Source organism: Amblyomma maculatum, chromosome 1 (assembly GCF_055883805.1).
Source record: "Amblyomma maculatum isolate TAMU_Amacu chromosome 1, ASM5588380v1, whole genome shotgun sequence".
NCBI classification, from domain to species: Eukaryota; Metazoa; Arthropoda; class Arachnida; order Ixodida; family Ixodidae; genus Amblyomma; species Amblyomma maculatum.
The window spans coordinates 300927199-300949138 of record NC_139344.1 but is presented as its reverse complement, the minus strand read 5'-3'; the positions used below and the strand labels follow the sequence as shown (position 1 = coordinate 300949138).

Here is a 21940-nt window from a genome sequence, read left to right as displayed (position 1 = left end):
TGCAACATACTTTCCATAAGTACACTGACAAATATGAAATGAATCTCGAGAATAATAACATACAGGACTGTTGTTTCTATATTAATATAAACTGTCCAGTTGTAAGATGAGCAGAAACTCTCAGCATGGCGCAACCCGCCTTTCTTGATTTCGAACAAGTTTTTCTAGCAAGAGCACTGCTTCTACAAAATGAGGCTATCTATTCACAAGAAAATATAATAATTTATGTACACAAAATAGTCTCGATTGGAAAATGACTACTGACAGACCATAAGGATATTACGCTACAACTTTGGCCATCTAAATAAAAAAATAATAAATGTGTACAATATCTTCCAATTCTAGAAACAAAATTATTTAAAAGTAATAGCACTGCGAACTCATACCATATTTGAATTTGTTTTGGCTCAAGAGAAGATGCCCCTGCGGCCGAAGACAGACGAAATCTTATCAAACACCTTTCTCTGCGCATGCGACCATGGTGGCGGGGCTGCCACGCAGACGGCTCTCTGGGCAAAACGCAGAAGCGGGCAGCTCTACTGTGATGTTGACTGGAGTCGTGTAACGCTTGGCACGCGGTTTTTTCCGCGTGTACGTTCGCCTACTTAAGTACAGAGAAGAGCTGGCTGAGCGAACATCGTCCCAGCAAAAAGCAAAAAGAGACAGAAGGTATTGTTATCAAACACCTTTCTCTGCGGACTGCAGGTGGTCATGCGGTAGACGAAACACAAGCTGGGGCACCATGGCCGCACTGTGGCCCGCAGCGACGAGTTATATGATAGCTCCCAAGAGCAGTGCCGAAGGACGCAGGTGTTCAGGCGGGCGCTAGGCCCCGCCGCTTGAGCAAATCGACTATGAGCGTCAGCAAGACGCCATCTTCCAACCAAATTTTCCGCGCACGCCACATACCCTGTCCTGGCGGCTAGGCGTCAAAGAGAGATAACACGATCTTCAAACAGACGGCAGCTCGCCAGGCATCGGATGTTAATCCTTTCAATGTCTGCAGTCACCAAAAGTAACAAAACACTCAACAAATGATCCGTGCCTTTTGATAGAAAGAAAACAGCACAGAAAAAAAAAAAACGGCCAGCGTTGTCCTGTGCTTTTAGTAGGCGAATGCACACGTTGAAAATGTGAGCCGCGTGACATCACTCCGGTCAAAACAAAATTTCAACCCGCTGCTGGGTTTCGTGCGTTTGAACACGCGAGAGCCCTCTCTGACTGCTGCTCTTCAATCACCGAGTGCACTGTACCATTTAACTTATGCGCCTGTATCACACCCAACGTACGGTCCATGCGAGCTTCAAAAATTACTTGCACAATGCGCCGTGAGCACCCTGGCCGTGAGCCACGCCATTAGCACATATATTCAGCAACCCCATCTCCACAGCAACTCCTTCCTAATCACCTCTTCAAATCGCAACACACCCGGCGCGGCCGGGCTCGAATCCGCGAGTACTCCGCTCCGAGCTTTGGGCCTAAACCCCACTTTTGTCGAAAACAGCTCAGCAGAACGAATTATTTTACATCAGCGAAAAAGAAATAATAACGCTCAGGAAGTTATCGGGAGCGCAACGCACTCGATGCCACAGGCGCAGCAGCAACGGACGCTCAACACTTGGATGGGGGCAAAGCGCGCAAGGGGCTTCTGTACTGTACAATGCCAGTGACCGCATTATCCAACAGCGGGTGGTCAATATTATTCCGAACACTCCAAACGTTCGGCATCTCCCAAATCGCAAGCCGCTTTGTGGACACACTTTGCACAAATACGAGCGAAAAATGCACGTTCTCTATACAAATACCTCGGGCCTACAACTTTCTCTTACTGAATGCTAGCGGACAGCCTTCTGTCGTCATGTGGAGCACAATACGAGCGCACGCCGGTTGCCTTCAGATGCATGTTTCGCATAAGCTCGGCGCACGCGCTTGTATCCTGCACCACAAGCTCCACAAAGTCTTCAAGTAAATAAAAAACACGCAGTATGCACTTACCGTAATCAGGCGGACTTGGCCGGAGACTGCAGCTTCGTGTGCGGGGCCGACTCCGGACCACGCCGTTCTTTTGCAAAGTGGAATACAAAATGGCGCAACACACACGAAGGAAGACGAGAAGCCGACAAAATCGGTGCAGAAGACGTCGACTTCGCACGCAGTGAACGCAGTGGCAGGCTGGTTCTCGCCCGACGCCGAACAAAACATTGCGATAGGCCAAGTTCGGATCACGGGTTGTGTGACGTAACCCAAACGGCGGCGAACGATCTGCGCGCATTGTGTTTGTTTTTTAGGACTCCTGGTCTCTTCTCTCTATCTCGTTATACGACACCTCGACGCAGTTTGCTCTGTTGGCGTCAGCGCTCCACCAAAACTGAGGGAGGCCGTCAAAGTGACGAATATTTTTTACCGTAAACCTTACGCCTTGTTCTTTGCAAACGAGTAGACCACCGCATACGCGTATAATCAAAAGTACGTATGCTGCAATGACCACGGCGCATTAATCACTGATGAAATATCGCGCACGTGCGGTATGCAAATCCTCAATGATTATCTTGAAACATTCATTTAGCGCTCGAGTACGCCAGCTATTTGCTAAACAAGCCGGAAATATTGAAATCACTGCGGTGGAAAAATAGATAGAGTCGCCCTCGGCACGTTGGAGGGCCGGCTTTGCACATTTCACAAGAACTTGAAACTCGAAATTTCTCCGCGTGGTGCTTTGTCACACCGATCTTCGTCTGAACACAAAAGAGTTTCCTGTAGCAGCAAGTACAAGAACGGCAGCTCCGCAGAATGACATTTGATTCGACTGCATTCCAAGTGCATGTGCAGCATGATTTCAGCATTTCTGGTTTCTTTTTTTCTCACGAGTGTGAAATAAAGACGTCAGTAACTTTGCTTCGCTTTTTTTCATCCGTCCAATTTCTCGATGCCGTCCTAGTTCACTAGAAAACAATGATTCCACTGTATGGCAAGAATAACTGAAACACTGTGGAGTTCAGAAATTTAAAAAAGTAGTCTTTGTTTTACAATTAAACTTAGTTCGGTATCAAAGCTTATGCCTTCTATATCTGTAGTGGAACAGTTACGGGCGCTATATTCTGGGAAGGTAGGTTTTTCATATTGTTTTTTTTTTTTACAGATATTGTGCATGGAGAGAAGACGCTCACATGTAAACTCACTTCAGACTTCATTGAAACTTTTTTTCTGGCTCTCATAGCAGGTTTCAGAGAGAACTGTGTTTTAGTGCATTTTATTGGCCAATAAAATATACGCAAGCAACTAAAGTGTGATAAAGAAACAAGCGCGTAATGAATCGGGGCAACAAACGACTAACCAGTCACATAGAATGATGCCGACGATGACCCTAGGCAATAAGCTTATAAGGAGATGGCAAGTCGCGGCACTCCAAGTTCAAACTTCTCTTACTTGTCCAAAATAATTTTCAAAAAACTTGCTTCAAATTCTCATTTCAGGCTGATTGGAATATTCCGCTCGGTTGAGTACCATTGCATGAAAACATTTTTCTTGGTATGTTACAAGTAAGGAAAGTATTCATAGTAGAACACAGCCTTCACAAAATGAAACTTGAACGAACAGGTGTGGGTGTTGCAAACAAAACAGCTAGGCGTCTCTCCAGTGAGACGATGAGCTTCACTGCTGGCACCGAACCGTACATATAGATGAGCAGCAGTGGCAGCGCAATGTTCAAGGATAGTTCAAGTCTGTCATCTGGGAAACGCTTGCTGAACGGAAAGTACTGGACCGGACACCAATTAGAGAAGTAGGCCACAGTTCTGCTTTGAAAGGGATTACTATGCAGCATGGTGACGGAGCGACAATCGCTTAGCCGGTATGATGACAACAGTGGCCATTCCGTTTCAAAGAAGGCGCTCCTTTATTCCTTCATCCATCCAACGGCTGTTCGATTCGGCGTTCGGGGGCAACGTGCACGGAAAATACAGGAAATATCCCATGTAAGTTTTCACATTTTTTCGTTCCTATTTTATAAAGTCTTGCGTATATTGAAGCAAAATGTTAGCCTTTTAGATTGTCCAGTTCTTAAATTACAAGCGTTGTCTTATTTTTCATTGTTGCTGGAGACTGCACAAGCCATGTGCTATAGGAAATTTGTCTTCTTTTAGCACCGTTGTCACCTTGTTAACTTTTAAAAAGTGGTTCTCGAGTGTCCGCGACTTGATTGGATCATCTTGCGGCTTATTTCAAGTCAAACCTTTACTGTTTTCCTGAGTAGTTACTGATTTTCTAAGGTAAACAACCGCCTGGCATCGTACCCTAACAGCCAACTTGAAATATTCAACAAGGCCTTGTACTATGTGAACGCATATTCCTTCGAGCACGTAGGTAGGTCGATATCTATTCTTTTTTATTTTAACAGTTTTTCTCGTGCACAAAAGGAATGCTATGGACACGAAGAATTACCGGATCGTCCGGATTGAGATTCATACCGGACATGTCCTGTCCGATATAAACCCGTTTAAGCTTCGTACAGGACTGGTCCCACCGGTATCAAATTTATACGGGATAATACAGGACCGGTTCAAACCCGTTTGTCGCGATACGGGATTTTTCACTAGGGTTGGTCATGAGTTGTCAAAATGTCTTGCAGAATACGTCGTTCACTAGATGGAAGCGATTTGTTGAGCATGCCCTCAAACTCGGCACAATATTCAGACTTGCCTTTCGCGGCTCCTCTGCAATCGGAAATAATTCCAACGGTATGAGTCACATAATTCTCAAATCTCGCGACTGTCAAACCAGAAGGAAGACGAACAGGCTCTTCTGACACGTTCACAGCCCAGAGGCATGCGCAACCATCCTCCAGCCTCCACAACCCGGAGCGTGGCACCAAAATATTTTTTTTCGCTCCATTCGAGACATCTGGCTTGACGACTATTGAATGATTACCCATGAAGGATTCAGATGACTTCACGGGGAGAAACGTCGCCGTCATGGCAGGCAGCAGCACATCTTCCTTCAAGGCGAGAACTCCTTGATGACTCTGAGACATGCTATCTACTAATGCGGGGATAATGTTCGGCTGGAAACAAATTTCACCGGCACTAAAGTCTAAAGTCGCACCACACTCGCGCAAAAAGTGAACACCCAAGATAACGTCATGCGTGGCACGTCTCAATACAACGAACGCTGTCCTATAGCACTCGTCACCAATTACAACTGAAATTGAGCACAGGCCAACCGGAACTAGTTTCACCCTCAACTCCACAAAACGTGTTTTTGTCCCACACAAACATAACTTTCTGTCGAAGGCGGTTCTTAAATGAAAGGCTCATAACTGACACAGCGGCACCAGTGTCAACCAAAGCATCCGTTTTAACATTGTCTACACACACCGACACTTTGTTCTTTAGCGTGACGATAGGTAGAGGTATGCGTGAAATTGACCGTCCGGCGACCTTGCCTCCATCGGTCGCACCACCTAGTTTCCCAGTGGTGGAGAAACAAAGCGGCGACGTGGGGATGGCGAACGGGGTTGTCGCTGCGGTGGGGGAGTGATGCTGCGATCGGACACAGGGGAGTCATTCCGTGCGTGGCGTTGAGGGGAAGAGGGCCGATAGAAGGTAGCAGGTGGCTGCTGCTCCCACTGGGCACCATTCGTGAAGCGCGGTGTTCGTCGGACAGGGGGTCGGGAAATTTGACGACGCGGGCAAAAGCGGAAGATATGTCCGCTGCCCCCACAGCCGTAACATACAGGTGGCTGGCGGCGCTGGTAGTTCACTTCAGAATCCCTTGGAGGCCGAGATGGGGCGACTGAAGCGCGACGAGGAGCACCACGAGGCACATCATCCGGATGGGCTGGACGCTGCTGGAAATAAGGGTGCAATGTTGGTTGCAGGCCGTTGTTGTAAGATGGTTCGCCATTATTTTGTGCAACCCATGGCGTGCGTTGTTCCCATGATGATACGGACCTCGATGTCGGGTGGTAGGGTACATCGAAATTTGTACGTTGCCGCTGAATATCCAGCTCCTCGCGTATAATCCTCCTGACCATAGAAGCGATGCCTTCAGCCTCCGAAATGTCGTTACCGGCAACAGCTGTCACATTTGAAAGACGGCCAAATTTGGGCGCTATCCGACGTGTCTTTAACGCCTGAAATGCCCGGCACTGCTTGATGACGTCTGCAACTGTGGCAAGAGTGTCCCGCGAAATAAGAAAGTTGTACACATCCTCAGCAATCCCCTTGACAAGGTGCCCTACCTTGTCTTCTTCTGACATGTGCCGGTTTACAATGCGACAAAGTTTCAATATTTCTTCGATATAACATGTGCATGTCTCACCGGGAAGCTGGGCTCTCTGGGTAAGCTGATCCTCAGCGCGTTCCTTCCTCGCAAGGGTATCCCCAAAGGACTTCATAATTTCTTCAAAACGTCGGTCCCAGGTCGTTAGGATTTCTTCGTGGTTATCAAACCAAGTCAGAGCCGTGCCAGCGAGGAAGAAAACAACATTGTACAGACGTGCGATTGAGTTCCATCGGTTGTACTTGCTGCATCTTTCGTAATGTCGGAGCCATTCCTCAACTTCATCTTCGGGCTCACCGTGGAACGTACGCGGCTCTCGCTGGTGGGAAAAGGCCGTCGTCTCTCCAGGTCGCTGTTCATGAGTCTGCGTCGTGCGGGTGGTAGCCATGGAAAGGTACTGTTGAAGATATAAAGGTGGCAAACCTGCTACACGACGGCTGCGACGAGGTACTGGTGGACCCAGAACGTTTCTACCCAGCGCCTAGCACCAAATATGAAATGGTTTTAATACAGGTGAACTTCGTATGAAGGACGGACGCACACGGCTCAGAAAAACCCCGATTAGACTGCATGCGCCTCGCTTCCCCCGCTTCTTCTTCTGCTGCTTCTGCAGCTGCTCATGTGCGCCGCTACGCGGCGTAACAATATATTCAATATACCATAGTTATAGTGCGTTTGAAGCGCTGGGCTCAATGCATGTGCGATTAAAGTTCATGAACTGAGAACGTTTCTTTGCGGTTAGTGACATCATGAATGTAGTAATTAGGACCAGAGCGCGTCCAAGGAGCGGTGCGAAAAGGCCAGCGCACTGCTGAACACCGCAGAACTGCTCTGACAGCTTCTTAAATTTATAGCTTTTCGCGAGAAAACGCAACCATTGATAACTTGATATAAATTGCAATGACTGGCAGGGACTATTGCTTTTTTAATGGTACATTGATGTTATAATGAGTGCGCTCAGGTTCACCATTTCATTAATGAGTGCCCATCAGTGCCCACACATGAACTGATGAGCACGGGTTCTGTTGAGGTCTGTATCGAGAGTCTATTTTTCTGAAATAATTGTTTGAATGTTGATCCGAGAAAAATGATCCCTCGTAAATCCTACGGACACCCCAATACAGATGTCCGTTTTCGGCTGTGTTTCGTTCCTGCCTTTTTATGTCCCAATTCGGATTACCGTTTTCGGATGTGTTTCGTTCTTCCGGCGGATGTCCCGCTCCGGCTTCGGACGTGCGGACTTTAACCGGACGTCCGACGGACATTATTGGCCGTGTGGGTTCTGACAAAAGCAGATTTTGTTCTCTGAGCCATGTTTTGGCACATTGAAGTGAAATTGCTGTCATGCAGACGCATCCTTTATTGGACTTGTTGCCATTTAAGATCATGAAAAAAGAAATGCAAAATAGAAGGCACCTTGGTTCAACATTTCTGTCAGCTGTTTTAGAAGGCGGTTTACTACTTCCTTTTTGATACTAATTGTTCTTGAAGCCAATAATTGAAATGCTAACTATATAGTCTTAATCATTATAAGATTCAATAATGAAAACCAAACTAGGCCAGGCAACTCTCAACTGCCCGTAGCTGAATTTATTCACTGGGCTGAGGCACATCGACATTTTGAAAGCTAGGACACCTGGTATATAACACACTCCATGGTTTCTCTTTTTTTAGTTGTTATAATCTCACAGCCAGCTTCTGTTTTAAGTACATAACACAATATGCTAGGATTTGGTTTCTGGAACTCCAGGATTAAAAGAATGTATTCTATTGCACACATCAGTGCTTTCATAAAGCAGCAGCACAAAGAGAGCCCTGTGGAACAAACATGTAGTAACAACAGGGCGAACTGCAGCTAATGTAAATACCTTACCTGCAATCCTGGCCAATAATTACCTTGGCTCTAGTCCCACATAGCAATAGCTATACATGTTTCATGCCGAAATCAATGAGTTGTGAGGGAGCTGTTTTTCTCTTCAGGTAATGCCGTTTCTCCATTTCTTTTTCACACATCTGTATCATATTTCATTTTAATTTTTCTTTAGGGGGATAGGGTGGGAGTCGAAAGAGAGCTTGCATTTGTTCATACTTGAGGCCTTCAATGTTCGATCCTATTCCATAATTGGTATCTTTCCCGGGTTGCGCTGGCTCAGGCTTCACCACATTTTTATTTAGCTGTAGGCTGGAACCGTCGACCATATCATTCCTTTTTGAATGTTTCTTTCACCATTCGTGATTTTAACGCCTAGTGAATGTCGCCATTGCAGATTCTCGTCTTTTATCCTCACTGCACACATACACATTGGCATCAACGGACCGGTGCGTGCTACTTTAGTAACTACATATATCTCTTTATTGGGCTGACTTGGGCCCACAAAACAAAACGGCTTCGTCAATAGTAGCAATCGTGCTCATCGGTCGTCGAACTATGAATGCACGTTCATTCGACAGTGCTCAATTTAAATTCGGCATAGAAACATCTAAATAGATCAGCGAAAGCAGACTAGAAAAGTCAGAAACGTGGACAGGCGATGGGGCGGCAGCTACGAACCGCGCAAGCAAAGGCCAGTTCAAATTTACGGTGGTGGCCATGTAAGCACTCAAGAACTGTAGTGAAGCGCTACTCACTTGGCAGCTGACGAGAGCCCATGATCCCAGCAAAAACCACGCCATGGGGATCCCGAGGCAAGCGAACAGCGCCGAGGTGCCGAAATCGGTAGCACCCCGCAGCACGGGTTGCGCGCCAGCTTTGAGTGTCATTTGAGGGAGCATGCTATTGGACAGAGGGCGATGCCCGGGCGAGTCAATCGGGACGCTGGAACCGTCCGGCTGAATGGCAGTCAGCAAAACGATCGTACAACACCCCTTCGCACCACGTCTGCAAGCGGACAGAAACGTGCTCCCGCATACGTGCGGAGCGGGTCTAAAAAGCAACTGTACAGCGGCCTTAAGGGTCCCATGTTGGCAATTTGCGGGCATGCCAATTTGCGGATGTTGGTCCGGACCGTCGGACCAACATCAGCAACCCAATCGTCACCGACAACGTGGAAATCATCGCCTATAAAACAGCGACATCCCCCCCCCGCGCACTGCGGGCTCTGCGGCTGTGCCACTGCACACGTCGCTAACACGCTTACCTTCGCAATGCAGGCTCTCGTTCGAATCTTCACCTGTGCTCTCTTGCCGATCTTCATGGTTGGCACGCCGGTCATCACACTTGCTGCCATGTCATCACGTCAAAATGGCGACATGGCTTCCTGTCCCCTGCACCCCGACATCTGGCTGCACCTCGAAACGCCCCCTGTCGACAACCGGACCGTCGGACCAACATCAGCAACCCAATCGTCACCGACAACGTGGAAATCATCGCCTATAAAACAGCGACATCCCCCCCCCCCCGCGCACTGCGGGCTCTGCGGCTGTGCCACTGCACACGTCGCTAACACGCTTACCTTCGCAATGCAGGCTCTCGTTCGAATCTTCACCTGTGCTCTCTTGCCGATCTTCATGGTTGGCACGCCGGTCATCACACTTGCTGCCATGTCATCACGTCAAAATGGCGACATGGCTTCCTGTCCCCTGCACCCCGACATCTGGCTGCACCTCGAAACGCCCCCTGTCGACAACCGGACCGTCGGACCAACATCAGCAACCCAATCGTCACCGACAACGTGGAAATCATCGCCTATAAAACAGCGACATCCACCCCCTGCGCACTGTGGGCTCTGCGGCTGTGCCACTGCACACGTCGCTAACACGCTTACCTTCGCAATGCAGGTTAGTAACAAGTATGCCCTTTTCTCTAGAAAAATGAGCAATATTTGCCTGGTGCAGCTGCCAAGCCCGCAGTGTTGCTTTTGTCTTGCTATTGAATGTGCAAATGTCATTCGCGCATTATTATTAATTTCTGGCGACGTGAAAATGAACCCGGGACCATCAGATACAGACAATATCTTGGCTGAACTGCAGAAGTTAACCGCGGGTCAATCGCAGCTCATCATTGAAGTACAGGGTCTCAAAAACCAACTAGCATCAACTGATAAAACGTTATCAACCTTAAGTGACCGCATTGCAGACTTAGAAATCAAATGTCAATCCTTCGGCAACATGCAAACAGAACTTGAAAACCTTCAGGTCAACACTACAGAGACCAGCCGCCAGCTTTCCGTGCTCGACTCCCGCCTTGATGACTTCGAGAACCAGTCGAGAAGGAATAACCTGATATTTTATGGCCTCCCCGATCCAAATAGATCAGAAACACACGAACAATCAGAAAAGATTATCATAGATCACTGCCTTCAAAATCTAAGCTTGGAATTAGAGCCTAAAGATATTGAGCGCGCTCATCGCCTTGGCCGACATAGCTCAGACTGTCAAAGGCCAGTAATAGTGACGCTCTCTTCTTTCAAAACCAAGGGAATAATTCTATCAAAAGGCCCAATGCTCAAAAACACCGATTTTAGCATAGGCGAAGACTTTTCTCGTCCTGTCCGAAATGCACGGAAGCAACTTATTGCATTCGCGAAAACAAAACCGGACCTTTTTCCTTACGATATAAAACTTTGCACATGGGACCAAAGCGCTACGTTTTTGATGAACGATCTCAAACCGTGAAAGAAGTCTTGTAGGAATCATTTCGCCGTCCGAAAACGCGCAATCAGCCAGGAACAAACACTCGAAACAACCTTTCATTTTCGATAATCTATGCAAATGCTCGCAGCTTTCTTCCTAAGCGCGAAGTACTGTCAAGTATTATATCTTCCTCTGGCAGCAACATACTAATCGTAACTGAAACGTGGCTCACACATGACGTTGCAGATGGTGAAGTTCTAGACGACATGCCGGACTTTAACCTATATCGAAACGATCGCAAAGGTGCACGAGGAGGAGGCGTTTTTATCTGCATTAACAAACAAATATCATGTTCAACTGTAGCAATCAATTCTAACCTGGAACTAGTATGACTCAAGTGCAGCGCTCCAAACGAAACCGTCCTTCTTGCCGTCTGCTATAGGGCCCCAAGCAGTAAACCGGGGTTCGCCGAAAAACTAAACGACGCGCTTGTACAAGTTACTACCAAGCATCCTAACGCGAAAATTCTCCTTTTTGGTGACTTTAACTTTCCGAGCATCGACTGGCAAAATTTAGGGCCACTGACAGCTGGAAACTCAGAAGCAAGAAACTTTGTTGAAGTATGCCTCAATTTTAATCTCAGTCAAATGGTCCTTGAACCCACTCGTGTTACTGAAGGGACATCTAACATCCTAGACCTAATCCTAACAAACCACCCTGAGAATCTAACGTCACTTACCTACCTGCGCGAAATTAGTGATCATAGAGTTATTCATGCCACTTTCAACTTCTCCCCTACATCCCGCCAAACCCTCAGCAAAACTATTCGTTTTTATGATAAAGGAAACTATGATGCTTTTAATAATGAATTACATGCTTTCCTGCCGTCTTTCCAATCTACTTTTCATAGCCGATCTATTGAAGACAACTGGTTAACCTTCAAAAATAAGATAAACGAACTAACTTGCAAGTTCATTCCTTCTACCAGTTTTCGGGCCAATCGCCAAAAACCTTGGTTTACTAAAACTATCAAAAGATTGGAAAGAAAGAAAAAACGTCTTTATAGGTCAGCAAAAAATGCAGTCTAATACATAAGCATGGCAGCGATATCATGCAGCCGAGGACACGTACTACACAGCACTCCGTAGCGCCAAAAAAACTTTTTTCGAAACTGACCTACCAAAAATCCTGGTCAACAACCCTAGAAAGTTTTGGGAAATACTAAACCCACAAGCGACATGTACCATTACCCTTACTAACCCAGCAGATGAAGAGATTAGTGACACCGACTGTGCCGACGAGTTCAATTGCTCTTTCGCTGCTGTTTTCACGACAGAAACTGACTCATCAATGCACAGCCTACTTCCATCAGTGCTTCCAGAAATGTCACCTGTTACCATCAGTGCGCATAGCATCGCAATCCTCATTAACAAAATTAAGCTCTCATCATCTGCTGGCGTTGATGATATCAATTCCAAAGTTTTAAAAAATACTAAAGACATATCTTCCGTATATCTGTCTCTTTTATTCTCACAGTCACTTTCAACAGGAACGCTACCGAACGACTGGAAGATGGGGAAGGTCATCCCGGTCCACAAATCAGGTACAAGAGAATCGCCATTAAACTACCGTCCCATCTCTCTAACTAGCGTGCCATGCAAACTCATGGAACATGCCATCTACTCCCATATCATGAACTGATTCACACAACTTCTTTCATCCTGCGCAACATGGTTTCCGAAAGGGTTTCTCGTGCGAAACACAACTAGCAATCTTCACTTTCGATCTGCACACTAACCTTGATCGTAACCAGCAAACTGATTCAATTTTCTTAGACTTTGCAAAGGCCTTTGATAAGGTGCCTCACAAACGCTTACTAATGAAACTCTCCGCTCTAAATTTGCATCCCAACATTCTAAATTGGATTAAAGAGTTTCTTCCTAACCGCTCACAGTTCGTCTATGTTAATAACAAAAGCTCAAACACAATCCCCGTAACATCTGGCGTCCCACAGGGATCTGTACTCGCCCCTCTCCTGTTTTTAATATCTATAAATGACCTACCTCTTCATGTACACTGTCAGATAAGAATCTTCGCCGTCGACAGCGTAATCTATCGGAAAATTACTAACGTATCTGATCAAGTAGCACTACAGCATGACCTAACCCAAGTGCAAGAATGGTGCAACCGCTGGTTAATGACTTTAAACGCCAACAAGTGCAAACTCATCTCTTTTACTCGTCAGCATAACCCCCTTATTTTTTCATATGACGTTGCTAACTCTTCCATAGAACGCGTGGAATCATATAAGTACCTTGGAATCACACTTTGCAGCGACCTTTCTTGGTGTACACACATAACTAACATCATATCATCTGCAAACAGATCTTTAGGCTTCATAAAACGTCACCTACGTCATGCGCCCCAACAAGTAAAACTTTTGGCATATAAAACACTGATCAGATCAAAGCTTGAATACGCCAGTCCAATATGGAACCCATCTCAGATATACTTAACAAATGTGCTCGAATCAGTTCAAAACCACGCCATCCGTTTCGTGCATCACGCATACTCGTATTCCATCAGCGTTTCATCTCTAAAGGAAAATTCCAGTCTTGATAACCTTTTACTCCGTCGCCGCATTGCCAGTCTTTGTTTACTGCACAAAATTCTAAACAGTTCACTAAATCAGGCACCTTACATTGTGCATCGCACCCACATACCTCATCGCGCTTCACATCCACTTCAGATAACTCGGCCTGTTGCTCGCACCAAAACCTTTTCAGGATCCTTTTTTCCCCGAGCAATTGTGGACTGGAATGCCCTTCCCCACGAAGTCGCCGCCCTCTCATGCCAATCTTCATTTATTGATGCCTTAAAAATTTATTTTCAAACACAATGACCTGTGCTTGTATTTTCTCATGCTTGTAAACCCACCCCTTATGTAATGCCTCCAAGAGAGGCTTTTAAGAAAATAAAGTGAAGTGAAGTGAATGCCCATATTTAGCCCCGCCACGGCCCATGCGGAACCTATTGGGCTTTTGAGTGGGCAACCCCATTTAGATTAGCCCAGGCTTTTCCTACACAAAGGCAAAATTTGCTTTGCATCGGCGCTAAAATTCCCCAAGCGGGACCCTTGAGGGCCACATATGGGAATATGTACTAGTTAGCCCTTTTCGCACCTATATGATGACCAAATGAAAAAAGCAGGGGCAACTCAAGCGAAAAAAACCTTGAGTCACAATTCGGGCTTCCCTACCGAAAAAACCCTATGAGTCACAATAACCTCATACAGATTTCTCATACTAAACTCATACTAAACTCGTATAAATCTCATATAATCTTATACAAATATAATTCAGCATATGAAAAATATACGAGATTGTATGAGATTTGTATGAGTTTAATATGATAAATCTGTATGAGGTTATTGTGACTCATATGGTTTTTCGGTAGGGAAGCCCGAATTGTGCTTGCCCGCTGGATCCCTAAAGCGGGCCCTCATGGGTGTTATTGTGGTTGCCCCAGCCCAACTTGCCCATATGGGCCCCAGGTGGGCCACGTATTGTACTACTTGTGTTGTAACACGTATTGTGTGCTACTTGGGTAGTGTTTATACTCCGCAACTGTAGATTTTTTGCCTCACAGGAATTCTTTACGTGATCGCCAAAGACTGACACTGTATACCCTGCGTCTAAAAGAGCTGGAAGCTCAAGTCCGGCCATTTTGATCCCGAGTAGTGGGGTCTTGTGTTGCTTTTGACCAAAGGTTGAGGTTGACGGCACTGCACTCACCGTGTGGACGTAGGGTTTCTCGGGGCCTGACTCGTGCACTGCAGGGGGTGACAATAACACCTGTGACGATAGCACCTGTGTCAATTCGGGCAGGACGGGTAGCGACTGGGTCAGCTCTCCCGGCGGTTGGCCTGGCAGCTGGATGATGTGATGACCAAAACACCTTGCCCTGCGGTGTCCTGAATTTGCGAATCGGAGGACAAGTTGCGCCGGGGGGCGACACCATTGCGCCCGAAGGCGACACCATTGCGCGCGAAGGCGACACCATTGCACCCGAAGGCGACACCAATGTCTCACCCGAAGGTGACACCCATGTCTCACCCAATGGCGACATTATTGCACCCGGTGGCGACACCCACGTTCCACCGGAAGGCGACAATATGGCACCCAGGGGTGACATTATTGCACCCGACGGTGAATGCCACGTTGCACCCGGTGGCGACCCCCCCCCCCCCCGTTGCATCCTAAGGTGACACCCTCATTTCACACGAAGGTGACCTCCACGTCTCACCCATAACCGAATGGTAGCCGGCAGCTGCTGCAGGTGGTGTCCAGGATTTGCGCGTTCTGACGTTCGATGGCCCAACTGCTGCCACGCTAGGCATCCCAGCACCTGCGTATGGCAAAAGAACGCGGGGCCCCGTCTGACCTGCCACCCCATGCAATCGGCTCGTCACCTGAAGAGGTGCATCAGGGCCTGTGACCTCGTGCAAGTTACCAGCCCCCGTACGGCAGCCTGGCGTCACCAAGATGCGTGGTGCCGATCATCCAGGCCACGCACAGGAATGCTCAAGGCAGGTCTCCGCCAGGGGAGGTGGCTTGTACTGGAGCTCCGCCAGGAAAGATGCCTCGATGCGGAATGCTTCTCTAGTCATGTCATCGATGTCCCCGAACTGGCGACGCCGGAGATATGGCTGGTACCTTAGATAGCACGATGTATGGCATGAGCCACCTTCTCTGGCTCCGAAGCTGCAGGATCTGCCAGCTCATGGAGCTCTTGAAAAACAAGGATAACCTCGATCAAACCCTCGTTTTCGCCTTGCGTCCTGGTGCAAAGCTCGTCCTTCATAAGGATGACATAGTCAGGCGGCAAAAACTCTTCTCGAAAACGGTCAATAAAATCATGCTTAGTTGTGAACGGCCGCTGTGTACGCCTCCAGGATGCTGCGGAACCTACCAAAGCTACAGGCTGCACACGCGGGACCAGAGCGCTGTCCGAAATTGCCGTTGCCGTCTGATAATCGTGGATTTCAGGAAGAAAATCGCAAACAGATTTCTTGTCGGCGTATCCTTCAAACCTTGGCACGGACAAATTCAGCTGCAGCTGATTATCGCGATACAAGGGAGTGGGCAATAAAAAAACTGTCTCGCTTCCTGCCATTTCTCTGAAATGTCATCATCATCATCATCAGCCTGATTATACCCACTGCAGGGCGAAGGCCTCTCCCATATTTCTCCACTTAACCCGGTTCTGTGCTAGCTGCATCCACTTGACCCCTGCGAACTTCTTAATCTCATCCGCCCACCTAACTTTCTGCCGCCCCCTGCTACGCTTTCCTTCAATTGGAATCCAGTTTGTTACCCTCAGCGACCATCGGTTATCCTCTCTTCGCACTACATGTCCTGCCCATGCCCTTCCTTCTTCTTCATTTCCACTAGAATGTCGGTAACTTGAGTTATTTCTCTGACCCACTCTGCACGCTTTCTATCTCTTAATGTTACCCCTACCATTTTTCGTTCCATAGCCCTCTGGGTTGTCCTCAACTTAAGTAGAACTCTCTTGGTTAGCCTCCACGTTTTAGCCCCATAGGTGAGCACAGGTAAGATGCAACTGTTGTATACTTTCCTCTTGAGCGATACTGGTAAGCTGCTAGTCATAATCTGTGAGGGCTTGCCAAATGCGCTCCATCCCAATCATATTCTTCTTGTTATTTCCTTTACATGGTCCGGATCTGCGGTTACTACCTGTCCTAAGTAGACATATTCGCTTACTACTTCCAGTACCTCGCCACCTAATGCAAACTGCTGTTCCTGAGGCTATTGAACATTACCTTAGTCTTCTGCATATTGATTTTCCAGCCTACCTTTCTACTTTTCATGTCTCGGTCATCAATCATTATTTGCAGTTCATCCCCCGAGTTGCTTATCAAGGCAATGTCATTAGCAAATCGCAGATTACTCAGGTATTCTCCATCTACCCTTATCCCTAACTGCTCCCATTCCATGTCTCTGAATGCTTCCTCTAAGCAAGTTGTGAATAGTACTGGGGAGATTGTGTCTCCTTGCCCAACGCCTCTATTTATTGGAATTTAGTTACTTTCTTTATGCAGAACTATGGTTGCTGTGCAGCCACTATATATATCTTCCAGCACTTTCACGTACGGCTCGTCTACCCCCTGATTTCGCAATGCCTGCATCACCGCCGAGGTTTCAACTGAGCCAAATGCTTTTTCGTAATCAATGAATGCTATGTATAAGGGCTGGTTATATTCCGAGCATTTTTCTATCACCTGATTGATGGTATGGATATGATCGATAGTAGAGTACCGTTTCCGAAACCCTGCTTGATCCTTTGCTTGATTGCAGTCTAAGGTTGTCCTGATTCTATTAGCGATTACCTTAGTAAATACCTTATACGTAACAGACAGTAGGCTGATTGGTCTGTAATTTTTGAGGTCCTTAGAGTCCCCTTTCTTGTGAATGAGGAAAATGTTTGCATTCTTCCATGGTTCCGATACCGTCGATGACACCAGGCACTGGGTATACAGGGTGGCCAGTTTTTCTAGCACGATATCCCCCCCCCCCCCCGTCCTTCAGCAAATCTGTAGTTATCTGATCCTCTCCAGCTGTTTTCCCCCTTTTCATAGTTTCTAGTGCTTTCTTGACCTCGTCCTTCGTCACTGGTGGAACGTCTGACTGTTTTTCCCTACCGCCAATCTCATTACGGTCCTGACTACTTTGGCTACTGTAGAGATCTGTATAGAACTCCTCGGCTACTTTGACTATCTTTTCCATATTAGTGATGACGTTGCCCGCCTTGTCCCTTATCGCATACATCTGGTTTTTGCCTATGCCCAATTTCTTCTTTACCGCTTTAAGGCTTCCCCCGTTCTTTACAGCATGCTCAATTTTCTCCGTATTATACTTCCTTATATCGGCCACCTTGCGCTTATTGATTAGCTTTGATATCTCGGCCAATTCGATCTGGTCTGTTGGATTGGAAGCTTTCATACTGTGGCGTTTCTTAACCAAATCTTTCGTCTCCTTAGACAGCTTACCGGTATCCTCTCTAACTATCCTACCGCCTACTTCTACCGCGCACTCAGTAATGATATCTCTGAAATTATTGTTCCTTGCCTCTAGGGTAATGTCGTCATCCTCAGTTAGAGCTGAATACCTATTCTGTAGCGAGATCCTGAACTCTACTGCCCTCCCCCTCACCGCTAATTCGTTTATGGGTTTCTTTCTTACTAATCTGTTGCGTTCCTTCTTCAGATTTAGGCTAATTCGGGACCTCACCATCCTGTGGTCACTGCATCGCACTTTCCCGATTACCTCTACATCTTGCATAATGGCGGGGGTTGAACACATTATGAAGTCGATTTCATTTTTAGTCTCTCCGTTAGGACTCTTCCATGTCCATTTCCGGTTCTTCCGTTTGCTGAAGAAGGTATTCATGATTCGTAAGTTATTGCGCTCTGCAAACTCAACTAGTAACTCCCCCCTGCTATTCCTAGAACCAATGCCATAGTCACCTACTGCCTTGTCTCCTGCCTGTTTTTTCCCTACCTTGGCATTGAAGTCGCCCATTAGTACAGTATACTGCGTCTTTACTTTTCGCATTGCCGATTCTACATCTTCATAGAAGCGTTCAACTGTCTGGTCATCATAACTACATGTAGATGCATAGGCCTGTACAACCTTCAGTTTATACCGCTTATTAAGCCTAATTACGATGACTGCCACCCTCTCGTTTATACTATAGAATTAATCTATTTTACCCGCTATATACTTATTGACAAGGAAATCTACTCCTAGTTGTCGCCTCTCTGGTAAACCTCGATAACACAGTACATGCCCATCCTTCAGTACAGTATATGCCTAATTCGGCCTCATAACCTCACTAAGCCCTATGACATCCCATTTCATGCCCTCTAGTTCCTCTAACAGCACTGCTAAACTAGATTCACTAGCTAGGGTTCTAGCATTAAACGTTGCCAAGGTCAGTTTCCAATGGCGGCCTGTCCAGCGGAGCCAGGCTTTCTTAGCACCCCCTGCTGCGTCTCTGAAATGTGCCTTGATTCAAGTCGCTGGGACAGTAGTCCAAGCATTCCGCTACCAAAGTACGACGGTTCACTTTTTCTGTGTTCTGATTGTTCGTGCCCGGAACCCGCCTGTCAGGGAGGCCGAACTGCCTGTGTCAACTGGGCGCTTGCACCAGGTAAGTTGAAATAGTCCGACATCGCTACGCACAAAACCGCATGAACCTCAAATTGCGACACTCGCGGTTCAAGCCAAAGCTCGAGCAAAAATCACATTGGGCGCCAGATTAAAACTCCGCCTTCTAGAATACGGGTTCGCGAGCCATGGTCTCGCCCGACGAGTGAACAACCAAGTCTTTCTTTAAAAAAAACGCCGGTTCATTCCGGATCCAAAGAAAAGCGTTTAATAAAAAAGAAACAACATTGGACAAAACTGTGCTGAAAACATGCCGTCGAGGTACGTGGCAATGGACAATCAAGAATAAAACGGAACAAGGGTCAGGGCGTTACCGCGACCACACAAAACGCACTGCGGCGCGAATAGGGCGAGTAATAGGGCCACAGCGTTAACGGCGATAGAAAAACATTGCTTCTCGCGTGGCAGCGACTCACGCTAATACTCCTTAACCATTCTTGTAGGCACTGCTTCCGTCTTCGTCTAGCAGGACCCCGCTCCTTCGTCCGTGTACATCCCGCCGGCATGTGACGCTCACTGGCCGCCCTTCGCTGGCCTGCCGCCCGGCCAAAAAGCCCCGATCCTTGCTTCCGACGCGCTGATCTACCCTCGGCTTCGCGCCGATAACATGCCGCCTCCGCTCCAGACAGCTTGCGCATGCGTACTCGAGCTGCCCGGGAAACCCCAACACAAATCGGAAAAAGCGCGCGCGGTTTGAAAGACAAAGAGGTGCTGTGGGGCCCCACAAGCTTTTCTGTATAATGGAAAAGGCCAACGAATTTATCAAAAAAATCTTTCAGGCATTTCAGGCAATAAATGTAGTAGCAAAATTCAACACTTAAAGAATGCGTCTAGTTCTTTTGCATTACTTCGGCTCATATGTTGAGGAAGCAAAGAATAAAAAATTCTGTTCAAATGGCTTCAAATATTTTTGCACTTGATTCCGTTCAGTGCATAGATCATGTCCTACTTTGTGCAGTGCCCATCTACGAGGCGTTTTCCAATAACTGTTGAATTGGTTCAATACATACAGTTATCTCTCTCACAAGACTAACCATAGCGTCAACGTCATCACAAATGCAATCAAGCGCATTTGGCCTTGCGACCTTTTTGAAGTGCTTTGTGAATTAGATAAAAGAAAAAAAAACATGCATATTTGGTCCAAGTGCATTAATCCATAACACAAATTAGAAATGGCCGCAGTTTTAATTTGTGTCCTCGGTTGTCAGTTATGCAATCATTACTGCATTAGTAGGATATATATAGAGTCTATTTCAATAAAGTAATTCCATAAAAATATAGCTTTTGCAGATATAGCTTTGAAGTTCTGGCGGGTAGGCAGGCAAACGACGCTTGAATGCCGGGGCGAAGAGTGACCGGGTCTGTATTTGCCTTAGGATGACGGCCTCCTCCCGACTGAGTGCCGGGTGAGGAGGCGGCTTGTCCAGCGAGCTAGGCGGTAACTCTTAGTAACTTCCTCGTAACTTGTCACTTCACCCTTGGTTTCGAACCACCACTCGGAACGGTCACACTCGGGGGCGCGGAAGGTAAGCACTCACGCAGCGGAATGACTCGTCTCGTGATTCGGTGAGGATGTACACTCGTCCGCGTGCACCGGGAACCACTTGACGCGGATGCGGCCGCGGTCTTGGAGCTGGAGCTTGCTGATGATGGCGGCCGCCGGCGCGCACACTCGCACTTTGGCAAAGTTGCACACGGCGTTCCTCGAGTCGCTGGCACGGCGCGACACTCGGCCTCGGAGATTGCCGGAGTGATGGCAACCTCCTCGGTGTCTGTGGCGTCCGTGCACCGCACGCTCGCTGCCGTTGTCTTGATGCCGGTAGCCGCCGCAACGGCCACTGGCACGTTTCCTTCTCCTTTGTATTGCGCACCGGGCGTGCAGGTCTTGGACCTCGGCCCGTCCCTGCCGCCGTTCTTGGTTGTACTCGAGGTGCACGTACTTCGGGATGGGGTCCACGTGGATGTGAGCCCGCGTGTCCTCGTTGATCTCGCACGATTGCCGGCTGGAAGCTCGGAGGTTGTAACCCAGGGACGTCAGCATACTGCGGCCTGTCTTGGTTGTGGAGAGGAGCTCCATTTGCGCAGTGAGCTGTGCCTCGGCTCTTTCCTCGGCGTGTTTATCCTTGTCCTGTCAGTTACCTGCCAGTTGAGGTAGGCGGCAAAGTAGGCGATGTGACTGATCACGAACGACTGGACGAGGAGCACACATCTGTCTTCGCCTATGCCTGCCCGTTGTGTCGAGACTCGGTTATAGGCCGGCTGGTGTCCATTGCCTTGGTGTTAAGCTTGTTGATGGTCTCGTCGTTTGCGGCCTCTCTTGTTTAGCAGCAGGCCCAGGACCCTGATCTTGGTAACTTCGAGGATGCGTTGCCCCGATGTGGTCACAATCTTGATTCGATCGCACTCTCGAGGGGGAGCGCGTTTTCGTCCCGATCGTAACGGTGCGAGGACGAATAGCTCGGATTTGGCAGACGATCACATTAGGCTGGTGCTGTCAAGACGTGCCTTTGGTTGTGATTTGTAACTGCACACCAGCGGTGGCTTCGCCATGAGTCACTTTGGCCAGAAAGCATCCGACGATGTTCATCTCTTCTCCGGAGTAGTTGTGGAGGGTGACAGCAGGCAAGCACAACGCATAGACATTCGCGAAGAATCTGTGGTAATTTTCTTCGCCAAGCAGAGAGACTGTAGCCCCAGTGTCAACAATGAGAGAAAAAGGGCGTTGCCCTATCGTAACTCTTGCACAAATTTATTTCCGTGGGCCATTCTCATCGTTGACGTTGAAGATTGTGATGGCATTGGCTGTTCCAGCTTTCGGGCAGGGCGCTCTTCTTTTA

The 21940-nt window shown here is 47.6% G+C and overlaps 1 pseudogene; it reads left to right on the top strand.

The window, feature by feature from the left end:
- The first annotated feature begins 10035 nt into the window (after positions 1-10035).
- On the top strand, positions 10036-10907 carry LOC146206920 (uncharacterized; annotated as a pseudogene).
- The last annotated feature ends 11033 nt before the right edge of the window (positions 10908-21940 follow it).